The sequence below is a fragment of the Schistocerca americana genome, chromosome 7 (genome assembly GCF_021461395.2).
Source record: "Schistocerca americana isolate TAMUIC-IGC-003095 chromosome 7, iqSchAmer2.1, whole genome shotgun sequence".
Taxonomy (NCBI): domain Eukaryota; kingdom Metazoa; phylum Arthropoda; class Insecta; order Orthoptera; family Acrididae; genus Schistocerca; species Schistocerca americana.
The window spans coordinates 444270605-444284875 of record NC_060125.1 but is presented as its reverse complement, the minus strand read 5'-3'; positions in this window follow the sequence as shown (position 1 = coordinate 444284875).

The window sequence follows — 14271 nt, the reverse complement described above, 5'->3', positions numbered from 1 at the left end:
GCTGCAAAGTCAAATATTTTACGGCGCCAGTACTTCAGAGCAGCGGTGAGTTGTTGCGTCGATTAGTTTCATACCGTATTATCCATAAGAGCTGATTTTATTGGCATTGCTCGTTCTACCGATTATTGCTATGAACTGGTTGGCCTTATTATCTGTCAGTGCTGATGGGCTTCTCAGTGGCATTTTATTGAACGATTGGTATCTTGAATCGAGCAAACATAAGAAATGAAGGCAGTAATCTACTTTTGTCGCTACGATAATGTGGTTAAATCGTACTGTGAACACTTTACATATTTCTACGTATTATTGTTTTTAATAACTGCGACTAGATATTTGATTTATTATCAACTGGCTGCCTTGGCTGAGTATTTTTTGTTTTAGCTCCATTGCCAATTCACTGTGGATGCGCCTTTCCTGGATGACACACGAATATTAGCATAACCCCACATTGCATAATGACTTCACTTAAATTTTTGGGGCTCAGAATTAGTTGAATATAAAGAGAAAATTTCGTTATCCATATTACACATGTGAGCACGAGGAAAATGATTCTAATACTAGGACTTCTGGGTATGGTTATTATGCATCAACTAATTAAACAGAACCCTTAGAGGCAGAGACTTAGATAAGTTTAGTTTACTATAGTTTCATTAGTTATATGTTCCATGGGTCATAATTACGACCATTGCAATGATGGCTACGTGTAGTGTTTCAATTATAATACACTGCCTTAGTGAAAAATGTGGCAACATGCTGAGAATGGAACATAACTGTGTACGGTAACTATGTATTATCTCCCTTTTTTAAAGACGCACAAAGTGCGAGAAATTGCCGTTTGCTTTCTTTGTGTCGAGTCTACATGGATGATCTCTTCTAGCCTGCGAATGTAATACGCCACTAAAAAGCAGTCTGTTTTCTATTGATAGTAGCAATTTGTTTCAAATACGACAATCGAAATACAATTGACCGGTGACAATGCTTTGATTTCCCACATTTTCTCATGTAACGCTGTTACGGTACCTGCTCGTAACTAAGCTCATCAAAAACGAAATATAGACTACTAGTGGAAGTAAATCTGTATTCGATTTTATTCGTGCACATCACATGAAAATTACGTATCTTTTTGAAAGCAGTACGGTAGTGCACTAAAAATGTACCTGCCATATTCGGCATTTTAGTTTTTAATGCTCATTTTTTATTGTACTTAACGCGAAGCTGTATTTGTTATCGTGTCACATTTTCACATACTAATTAAAGATAAAAATCATTAGACCGAGACCTATATAATAAAAACCTTTGTTACGAAAATGTTTCAGCAGCACCAAATACGGTAGCACTTCTCGGTTATTTGCTGCTCTTTTCCACCCCCGGACTCCCATATTGCTGATATCCATTATTACCTCATCGATCCATCTTCTTCTAGGTCTCCCTTTTCGCCTAACTGAATGGATCATACCTTTCATCATTTTCTTTGGAATTCTATCCTCTGCCATTCTCTCCAAGTGTCCTAGCCATCGTATTCGCTGTGATTTCACAAATTTTACTATGTCCCTGCCTTGTATTAACTCTTGTAATTCGGCATTGTAGCGTATTCTCCAGCCTTCTTCCTCCCTTATTGGCCCATAGATTTTGCGTAGTATTTTTTCGCTCAATGCTTCTTAGAGCATTTTTATCGTGTTCTGTCAACGTCCATACCTCTGAGCCGTATGTGATAACTGGGCGGACTAGGGAATTATATATTAGCAGTTTAGTTTTTCTTGTAACAAGGCTACTTCTGAAAAGCTGCATATTTGCGAAGTAAGCTCTGTTTCCTGCTTGTATTCTTTCCCTTATAGCCTTTCCAATACTGTTATCATTATGCTTCCCGCCAAAAATTGCAGTATGAAGGATGTAGGCGCACTGTTTTTTTTTTTCTTTTTTAAAAGATGCGATTACAGGTATTTCTGTATAAATTCTTGTTAATACAAACTGCCGCGTATTGTTAGTCTTGAGGTCAGGAGTAAGTAGAAAGTTAAGCGTTAAATTTTTAATTTTAGCAAGTAACGTCTAGAAAACGTTTAAATTAGGTTTCATTGTCTTGTCGAAAAAGCACAAAAAGTGAGTACCTACTAAGATTTAAAGAAACATTATAAATTACCAATAACTCAAGTTTTCACCATATGGCACGTGGCAATAACAGGACGGCAGAAAACGAGAAAAACCCTAATAACTGTTACATTGGGGCGTACCCTCCGCCATACACGTCACAGTGGTTTGCAGAGTATAAATGTAGACGTAGATGTAGAACATCTATGATATACAGTAATAGATAATTACAATGTTATAAATCTGACAACACCAACATGTTCCGTTTCCCAGCGCGTAAAATTAAAAAGCAAGATGTGATTTCCAACTAGTGTGTTCAAATCAGTAACTTTAAATATGCAGTAAGAAATACGATAAGGGAGATATTAAGTTCTGAAGAAAAAAAGAAATGTGCATATGTCATTATTGGCCGAAAATTCCATCTGGGTTGCTCCGCTGCCTGGTGCATGTCTTATTTGATATAACGTTGGCGACTTGTGCCGATGATGATGACAACACACACACGCTCAGTTCCAAGCGGAGAAAATCACGATCCGGCCGGGAATAGAACCCGGAAGCCCATTGTAAGAGAGGTAGCAAAGCTATCCAAAAAGCGACCACTATATTCAACAACATACGAGGGTGCGCTGAAAAGTAATGCCTCAGAATTTTTTATGTAAAAGTCTTAAAGCTTTTTAGGTAAAGCAAACGATATCAACATTCCACGTCTTTATTCTTCATGTCTACATATTTCTCAACACAGTCACTCTGATGACGAACACATTTCTTCCAACAAGATACCAATTTGTTGATACCGACATTGTAGAATGTTTGACGTTATTGACGGAGGCACAACCTCGCCTCTGTTTGCGCCACTTCTTCACTATCAAGGCGTTCCTTAAGTTTTGAAAACATATGTAAATCGTATGGGGCCAAGTCGAGACTATATGGAGGATGATCGATGACAATGAACCCAAGGCGTCGGACTGTTGCAGATTGGTGGCGCTCGTAAGTGATTAGGCATTGTCGTACTGAAGGAGGTGCGCCATGTGTGGACGGACTCTTCAAATTCGAAATTCGATTACAGCACGCTGTTTCTCAGGAATCGACACATTAACGTTAAACGCCGCAATGCTACACGCTACACTTCAGAGCTCTCTGGCGGAAGAGAGCTGCAAAAATGTAAACAGACCGGCATTTAAAAATCTTCAAGAGTTTTCACATAAAAAATTTGGAGACATTACTTTTCAGTGCACCCTCGTAGATAACACCTCATCGCAAGTTCTCGTAATGTTCTAATTATCATCTCAGTTTTGATTTAAAGGTGTTGGTGTTCTACAATAACTTACATTAGGCAATATCAAACAAATAAAATCAGTAGTATAGAACGAGAGCAGTGCCGTTCGCCTGTGATTTTAATGCTGGTAGATCTTGTTTTGAGGGAAACCAACTTTGTGTGTGTGTGTCAGCATTTGGCATTATAAGCCCCAAATGAGAGAGCTTTAATACACAGTCACATTTCCTATGGTACAATACTGTGGGGACATCAAAGCAAGGCAGCTAATGTCTTCAAACTACAAAAGAAGGCAATAAGACTGATATGTAGCTTGGCACCAGAGCTCACTGTAGACCAAGCTTTAAAAAATTACAGATTATGACCCTGCAGTCAATATTTATACTACAGTGTGTAATGCATATTAAGGAAAACTATCTGAGTTATCATCAGTATGACATGCGACATAATTATAACACAAGAAACAAGCAGGACCTAGTTTCTTTCCGAAGTAACTATAAAAAAAACACAAAAGTGCTTCGTATACAAGTCCATAAAATTTTTTAATGCCATACCCCAACATATCAGGGATCTTCCAATTCAACAATTAAAATAAAAGTAAAAGAATTTCTTCTTGAGCTCAGCATTTATGAAACTGATGAATTTTTAAGGGAGGCAGTTTTTATATGCTTCTGTATATGAGTAAGTCTGTAATTGGCAAAATTTACTATGCAATATCGATTTGTACCAGAAGTTTCTCTGTTTTGTTTTTGTGTGAAGGTACCATGATTATTTGTGTAATATTTATATTGTGTAATATTTTTCTTGTTTTTGTAATTATTTGTGTAACATTTATACTATGTAATATTGACTTTTGTAATGCCTCAGATGATCTCTGAGATCTTTACAACAATAAAAATAAATCAATCAATCAATTTTGTAACAGACGATGTGACTGTGCCTAACATGACGTGTATATACCATGGAATGGTCAGTATATTTGGAAAAATAACAATAGTGATCCCAAAAGTTCCAACATATCAACCGTAACAATGAAAATAATTTTGTGGCTCATGTTAGACAGCTGGGAAACCATTAGATTTGTCTGTAATCAGAGTCTAGTGTTTTCTAACAGCACTATGTAAATTTATAATCAAATTATTACCCTCCAACTTAGGCCTCAGAGTCTAGTGTTTTCTAGCAGCAATATGTAAATTTATAATCAAATTATTACCCTTCCAACTTTGGCCTCAGCCCATGTGCGGATTCATCAGTTGAGGTTGGGAGGCCATGAGAAGTCACACAGAAGCGCTCTTCCGACCAATACCTGTAAATGTAAACAAATTGTTGTAATTATATTAACCATTTTATGGTTATTAAAAGCCTGTTCTTGACATAAATGCTGTGGAAGTGCCGAATGAGAAACAGTTTAAGCATAGGAAATACTGTAGAGTGGCGAAAAACTGCCAAGTGCAAATTTGAAACGAAGCCTTTCAGTGCCAACCATTGCTAGCAAGGAGGGAAGGAGCAGAATATGTAAAGAAACACCAATAACCACAGCAGGTGCTTTATAAATAAAAGCGAAATGTGTCTGGTGTAATTCTCTTTGATTATACTGCAGTCAGCTCTAGACAGATAACCTACAGTAACAGATTTTAACAGCTGCTGCAGAAGATGGCCACACAAACAAACGTATTATCTTTTGTGGATATGCAGATCTTTGTATTGGGAGTTGTTGCTTTGTTTGGCCTCAACCATTCCTTTCTTTTCCTTCTGTTAGCATATGGATACCATTTTTAGGCACCAGTAATGATACAGGATAGAAATTGTCAGTGTTGTTCATGAGCCAATTGATGATGAGCAAGCAGAGATATATATATGGCCATCCATTTACTTTTGTGCTTTGGGCTTAGAGCATGCGATACACAGACACCCGCTTTTTTAATCTCAGATATTGCACAATGGTTCAATAATCATAGCTCATCACATTTGCCATTTCTCAAGTATAATGACATGGATAATTGTGAATTAATACTTTTAAGTGCTCTTCATCAAACCCCGATGGTCTTCCTGGAAGTAGAAAGTCACTAATGTCAAAAAAGATCCTACTTAAAATGTGAACGTCACTTTCTTGCTGTGGTCTGCCCTATGGTATTATCCCCACACAAGGCTCAGATGTTTCTGGCTGTCTTCACTGTTGTCACCCCTCTACTTAACCCAAACAGAAGAATATCTCAGAAATGGTCTGATTTCTCCACTTGGCACTTCATTTTCTTACATCCACAGCTCCATTCTCTATCTCCAAATGACAATGTGTAAACTCATATAGCAACAGTGAACTACAAGTAAAAATTGCCAATCAATAAATAAAACCATAATAACCAGAACACCAACATGCAAAACAAAAATGCTACGAACTTTTGAACCAACCAGATACACACAGGACAAAAAGTAATTCCCTACCCCTTGCCCCCTCCCTCCAGGAGACATCACACTAATACCATGCAATGCCACCACTACCTTTAATAAGTGTCTCAGTTAATTAAGGAAGAGAGTACACAATTTATTTCAGATTTTGCCATGTCAAGCTGAAGCCATTCTCTGACGAGTGAGAATTTGAAATAAACATTCTGGCTCATTTTCAGGATAACCTGTATTTGTCCAAAGTCATGTTACAAAAAATACCCCCAAAACAATGAAAAAAAAAAACTCTGGCTAGAACTGCACTCTCCACACACTGTTGGTTAGATGCTTCATGAGACTGTTGATGCACTCCATGCCTTACATCATTAGAAAAGAGACAAATTTGTGAGTTGTCAGACCACAATACATAACTCCAGTCAGCTGATGTCCACTTTCAGCATTGTTTGGCCCATTGCAGATACACAGTTTTTTGTGCCACTCTGATCAGTGGCGTTTTGTGAAGTACTCAGTTCCAAGTGCCCATTGAATACAGTTCCCTTTGCAGGGTTTGCTTGGAAACTGGTTGAGGTGGACCTGTATTCACCGTCAGCAGCTATTCCTATTGGGTTTGAGTCTGACTGCCATGATATCTGCCTCAGGCACTGTTTGTTAGGATCTTTTTACAACTGTTCTTACACTGTGTTACATTACTGTGAGTGGTACCTAATTCCATATGGACATGTTAGACGGTCCTCATTGATGCACCAAGAAATTGGACAACTTCATTCATGTTGTGGTCGTGGAAATGTTCAAATATAATAACTCCTTTCTGGCATTCGGCCATGTCTCCATGTTGACTCAGAATCTTAGTGTGCTGATTCCATACAAGTTACAGTCACATACAAACTACTTTATAGCCATGTGTTACGTCAGTGGGGCAGGCTCATATGGCCAACTGATGCCAGTTCTAGACAACCTACAGAGCTCCAGTATCCATTATGTTCTTTTAAGTAGAATAATATTTTGTCTGGTGTGATTATAATATGTATATTTAGAAATGTGTTTTGCTAAGGTACATAAAATTTCATTATAACTTTTTCAAGTATTGAAAAAATAGAAAAAAAGACTTTCATAAGTTGCCCGCATATGAAACAAGAAACTTGAAATCCCTGCTAGACCTGTTTTATAGTATATTGTACTCTACTCATGAATCGAATTTAATTTAGTTTCATTTGATCCCATGGGATTACATTGTGTACAGTAAATGTATATGTAATGTAGGACATGTCAGAAACAGAAAATCTTCATTATCACTTGTTTCCTAAGGAGCAATCATTTTGGTTACACTCTCCAACATGAGTGATTTTGAAGAACAATATATACAAATTTGGAGTTATTCTTGGTGGCAATAGTTAGTGACTCACCCTGTACAACCTTCTTACATGTTTATTAAACCAAGTGCTAGCAATGAATAATTATATTGTGTGCAATATTCAAGCATGTGGTTGCTCTTACATTCCTTCCCCAGAGCCACTGTTTGCTACTATTTTTCCTTCTCTTCTTTTTCCTACTATCAATTTCCATTGCCCCATCACAATTAAAATTTCATCTCTTCAGACTGGATGATTGAGGTGATGAATGGTCAGCACACTGCACTCGCATTTGGTAGGACGATGGTTCAGGTACCCGTCCAACCATCCTGATTCAAATTTTCTGTGATTTCCCTACATCACTTATGGTGGTTCCTTTGAAAGAACATGGCCAATTTCCTGCCCCATCCTTCCTTACCCCAAGCTTGCACTTCATCTCTGATGACCTCACTGTTGATGAGACATTAAACTCTAAATATTCTTCCTTCCTTCCTTCTTTTCAAAACTGTGGTTAGTGTCATTTCGAATACTGAGCATGATACATGCCATTTCGATCTTGCTATTTACAAATCACTCTACCAGATGCTACCACTCTGACAGCCTTTGCAGCCTTAAAAGGTTGTTGATAATATACTTGGTGACTATGGTTTTCTGGGAATTAGTCCATGGTCTTGGAGCATGTTTTTGTGCCTGAAGTTTTGTCTCCTCTGTGTCAGATATTCTCAGAGGCACTGGAAGTGTGAATAGTTGACTCCAATGACTACGCTGTAAACAGTGGATCAATTTATGGTGTGCTTGCTCAGCTGTCACTTATTTATTAATGAATTCCTGAGTGGAAACTTTCATATTACACACATTCCTGAGTGGAAACTTTCATATTACACACATTTAATTACTCTTAAAACAATTGCCACACTTTTCATGTGAATTACCCTCTCTCCACTAAAGGGTTTATAGTGATAAATGAGTCTTGTTTTATGTCATTTCACACAGTCACTCTTACTACTACTTTACTTATGGCAATTATCCATGGTTTATAGGCAGTTTACCCTTGCCACTTTAGGCAGCCAAGGAGCTATTGATATGTATAGAAATCTGAAAGGAATTACACTTGATCCCACGATACCAAACTGACCTGGGATGAACCAAACAATACCAGAACTGCAACTTTGTGGGGTTACAACTGAATTACAATATTCTTTTCAATATTATTCCCACATAATACAAAATAAATTGTGTACCATTTCCCATAAACCAACAAAATTCTGTTCAAGCAATGTTCCTTCTCATCCCATTGCCATTCCATGTACTTCATAACCATTTGTGACTGCACCATGTGTTCTATTTATTACACTGCTGCAACCTACTGCAGTGCCATCATATGTGGTAACTATTTCATCAAGTGGAGAGCTATCTGTTAAGGAGCTCACCTCATATATCAGTTAATGGACCTTGCTTTAGGCAAACTTAAGACAACTGGGAAGACAGTGGTACTATGTGGTGATTTTAATATTGACTTTCTGAGCCATAGCCCTCACAGGGAAACGTTTTTAAATATTATAAAAGCCTACAATCTTTGTCTTACTGTTAGCTCTCCAACACATGTAACTAAAACTAGTGTCACTCTCCTTGATCAGGTATGTGTAAACATGGACAAGTGTACATCAGAAAACTTTGATACCGGCTATAGTGACCACCTTTCACAATTACTGACCATACCTGTAAATCACATTTCGACCAGTATAGAAAATGTTATCCATAAAAGGATTTATAGTGGGAAAAATACTGAATGCTTCCAGTACCTAATCAGTGAACAATCTTGGAGAGAAGTATATGATACCTCTAATACTAACAAAAAGATGGAACATTTTTTTGAACATTTTCAAGCATAACTTTGACATAGCTTTTCCACAAAGGAAAGTTATTTCCAAGAGCACAGACAGATTCAGAAACTGGATTACATCAGGCATCAGAGTATCTTGTAAAAGGAAGCGGGAACTTTTTCTGCAGTCAAAAACTAACAGCAGTCCAGAATTTATTAATTATTTCAAAAAATACAAGCTAGTTTTGAAACACATCATAAAGGAGGCAAAAATTAAGGAAAATGAAAAAAAAATTTTGAAGTCATCCAATAAAACTAAGTCCATGTGGAAAGCTGTGCAGGATCTTACTGGGAAGAAGACAACTCACAAAAATATTGTGATATCACATGATGGCAAGAATGTCACTGACCCTAGGGAAGTTGCAAATAGTTTCAATTCTTACTATGCAACTGTTGCTGGGAAATTAGTGAAGGAAAAATTTGGAAATCCACCTAATACAACATGGAAAGAACTTTCATCTATTGAAATAAATAATATATCCATGTTCCTCAGTCCAGTAAGCCCAACAGGGCTCCTAAATACCATTAATTCACTGAAGAGTAAGTATTCAACTGGTATTGATGATATTCCAGATTATATTATAAAAATAACAGCAAGACAAATACTTTCACCTTTATTGGACATATGCAATTCATCCTTATCATGTGGTGTCTTCCCTCAGCAACTGAAAATGGCAAAAGTAATACCCCTATATAAAAAAAGTGATCATCAATGTATGGGTAATATAGGCCTGTGTCTCTATTGTCAGGGTTTTCGAAAATTATTGAAAAAGTGTTCCTTTCAAAACTAATTACATTCTTCGACAAGAATAATATTATTTCTGGATGTCAACATGGCTTCAGACCACGGAGATCAATTGAAACTGCCACTTTCAATCTGATAAACCATGTCTTAAATGCAGTGGACAACCACAGAAATATCTCAGGTTTATTCTTGGACCTAACAAAAGCTTTTGATGTGATTGATCATTCTCTACTCCTGAGGAAGCTCGAATGGTATGGTGTAAGAGGTTTGCCAAATCAGTGGATCAAATCATATTTGGAATATCATTCTCAGGTAACTGAAATTAAGTACACAGAAGGAAATGAACTCCAGGTACACGTCTCAGAACCATGTGGACTAACTCATGGTGTTCCACAGGGCTCCATTTTAGGTCCCTTTCTTTTTTTGGTCTACATTAATGATTTTCCATCACACGTTAGGGATTCTGAACCAGTACTGTTTGCAGATGACACCAGTCTATTGATTGAAGGGAATAATGAAGAAAATCTTACTGCATCTGCAAAAGATATTACAAAAGGAGTGTCTGAATGGTTTACAGAAACAGGCCAATAGTTAATCCCCAAAAAACTGTACTAATGAATTTCCACACTGATCAAAATAAAAATCCGGCACAACCTGTAATATGTATAGATAACCAAAACATTAGTTCTGTCAATGAAACTAAATTTCTTGGGATTCATATCCAGGAAAATCTTAAATGGAACACTCATATCACAGCCCTAAATTCAAAACTAGCAAAAATGAGCTATGTGGTAAGAATTCTCTGCAACAGTACTAGTGCAGAAACAGTTAGGGCTGTATACTTTGCTCGTGTACATTCAATACTGAAGTACGGTATCATTTTCTGGGGAAATGTACATCAGGCCATAATAGTTTTCAAGAAACAAAAGGCAATTATAAGAATAATGAAACAAGTGAGCAGCAGAAAATCATGCAAACCTTTCTTTAAAGATCTAAAGATCCTACCCATTCCCTGCATTTATATACTGGAAATGTCACGCATGTCAAAAAAAGCATACTGAGAAAAGAAAACCTTTACAAAAGTGTCCATGATTACAGTACCAGGTCAGACAGTGACATACATGTCAATCATTGTAACACCACATTATGCCAAAAAGGTGTATATCATGCAGGAACAAAACTTTACAACAGATTACCAAGACATATAAAATCTCTTACTGAACTACAAAACTTTAAAAAGTCTGTGACATCCTACCTTCTGAAAAACTGCTACTATTCAGTCTCACAGTATCTTATGCAAGAAAAAATGTAATTTATATCTTTAATTGTAGAAATAAGTTATAAATATACAGTATTTCAAAAATTTGTAATTATTAACTGTATAGATCCAATTTGTCATAAAAATTTAAAAAATTTATGTTTGATATTTGAAAATCCAATAGCCAAAAAATGTTTTCTGTCCAATATCCTGTGTACAATATATGTACTTAAAAAGAGATTTATATGGACAAATAAATAAATAAATGCGTAGCCATTGTTCAGGTTTCAGTCAGCTAGTCAAGCATTTGTAGGACATCGGTGTGACTGGGTATCCAGAATGACACTTGTGGATGAGAGAATGAAATTTTGATACTTTATTATAGTTGGTGCAATCTAGCGTACAGGTACATCAGTAAAGTCAGATACAAAGAACAGACTAAATCACTCTTTCATAGTGAAGATGAAACATCACACCAAAGAAAACTAGTTACTCTAAAGTCGATGCGTGTACAATGAATATTGATAGATACTAAGTCCCTACACATTAATACATTTATCTTGAAGTTTTCCTTATGTAACAAGTATTTCATAAGATTTTGAGATTGCAGCTGGATGATAATGACTTCTTGCAAATATGTCCATTTTTAGTACGAACATTTTCATACACTCTAGTCATAAAATTCATCAGAAGAAGGCTGCCTGATTGTCAGGCAGTAGGGTGAGGCAAGAAAGCAACATCATCTCCTCATTATTCTTGGATCAGCTTTTTATTCGGTCCACTTATCTTCATTGTGGTATCAGAAATTTTGCATTTTCTATCGGTTAGTTTCATTTATCTTGAATTTTTTTATGAAAGTGCATTGATCTGTTTGCCCTCCATGAAATTAACATTATTCTGGAATGAAATATTATTAGAAATAAATGGAGTAGGGAAAATTTCTCAGTTTGACACAGAGATGTTGTTTATACTAATGATTTATTTGTTTTGTAATATTGCCACATGTTACAAAATAAAGTTAGTCAAGTCCCATCTTGATATCCATGTTAGCTTTGTGATTTTAAAATTGTCTTTTTGTGTGTGTGTGTGTGTGTGTGTGTTTATGTTTTGATCAGAACAACAAATTGGAATGTAGTGCTGTAGAAAATCCATATTATTTTGATGACTTATTGCCAGTAGAACGCCATCCAAAGTTTCTGATGACTTACGTTGAGTCTGCTGCTTCATTTACAACATTATGGACTGGATGTCTGAAAACAAACATGGCTATACTTTTCAACAGAATGAAAAATGCTCCTCTCATAGCTAAAAAATAATGTGAATATGTCCCTGGACAGATGTAAAAGAAGGGAACTAGCTTTGTGAGGTATTGGGCAGCTTCAAAGACATTTAAATCAAAAAATCTTGAAATATTCACATTTTGTTACTTGTTAGTATTAGCTTCCATGTCACGTAATGTAATGCATCATGTGAATAAAATGACATGATACATAATGTCATGTTGTATTACATGACACATGCTTTCATATCATCCAAAATGGCATTTGTTGTATTGTGCAGTGTGACACAATGTGTTTAAGTTTGGGATGCATGCATCGCTACTCTGAGACACTTACTATTACAGGTGCACCCCCACTCTTGGGTTCTTCTTATTGTGAATGCACTCTCTAGACACACACAAATGTGTGTCTATTTGTTCTTACACCCCTCACCAAACATGTAACAAGGGATAGGTGTGGGGAAGAAATGATCTCCTCAGAGAAAAAGATCAGCTGCCTCCAACCAGAAATTAAAAAAAAACATTGTTTTAGCATCCCCACTAGGAGCAAACCCATCTCCAGGAATTTTATCCTTCCACAAAAACTTTCTAGAGCTATTACATTCTCTTCAGCCACATGATATTATCGTTGTTTACTATGGCTGATGAATCTCTTGGATTTTGGGCACAGGATCAGAGACTTTAGATTATAAATTGTAAGATGCATGTGTACCAACATCTTGCAGCAAAGAGAGCTCTTTGCCCTGGAAAAGTAGGGATAGCTCATAAAAAATGAGCTCATAAAAATGCAAATATGTCAAAATGTTTTGATTTGAATTCCTGAAGCTGCCAGATAAGTGAAAACGCTAATTCCCTTCTTTTACATTGCTAACTCTGTCTAGGTCATTTATATCTTTCTTGTGTTACAATAGGAGCATTTTTCATTCTAGTTTAGCTTTTACTCTACCACGAAATGTTGCAACAACAAATCCAAATTAGTCACTATGATTGGCTGAAATAAGGAGAAGAACTGCAAAACAATGTATGCATGGCAAAATACTATCAACTTTTAAATCCTGCATAAAATTGATGAATATAATCTTGTTTTGTCAAAAAATAAATGTTCTACATGATAGCATAGTAGTTTTTGAAGTTTTTACGTGCACCTTTTGTGCAACTTTAAACTGATTATTTTCATGGCAGTGGATGTAGCTTTCACAAAGCAACAGAACTACAATTAATTACACACTATATATGTCTACCTTCTTACAAAATTTGAGTTGATTCACACGTTTGAAACATGAAAATGGCACACATGAAAAAACCTCACAAAAGATGTTTTTTGCATATAAAATCTGAATGAAGCTAGATTTTTGAAAGCAGGGTTTCAATTTTATAATAAGAATGCATTTTTATATATTTGTTTCATTTTAAACTGTTTCCATGCATTCAGTTCACATAAAAATGAATTTTTACGTGCTACATTTAGCTTGACTGTAAACTAGTGTATCTTGACGATGGATAAATATTATAGGAAAAAAAAAATGCTTTTGATTTTATCCATTTACATACATTCATGCAAAGTTTGAACTGATTCATACAAGCTGAAAATACAGAAGTGGCATGCTTCAAAAACCTTCCAGAAAATATGTTTTTTTTTGCATGTTTTTGCTCACAGAATCTTAAGAGTGCATATACAAATGATGCCATTATCTGAGCTCTAATTTCAGCCCAATTAAAACCTTGTGCAAAAGGAATTAATCAAATTAATCAGTTCGAACAATTTGCTGGGTACCAGCTCTGGTTCATCGCCCAAACCTTGCTTAATATATTGGAACATAGCTATGGTAAGACAGATGTTCGAATAGTTATATAAATGGTCACTGGTCTGTACTAAACCATAGAACTTTTACTTCATGTTCCTAGCTCAAGTATGAACTGAGCACCAAGACATGCCGCCGCACCCCCCCCCCCCCTCCCCCCACCACCTCTCCGCCCTTCGCCCTGCAATTCTGCGT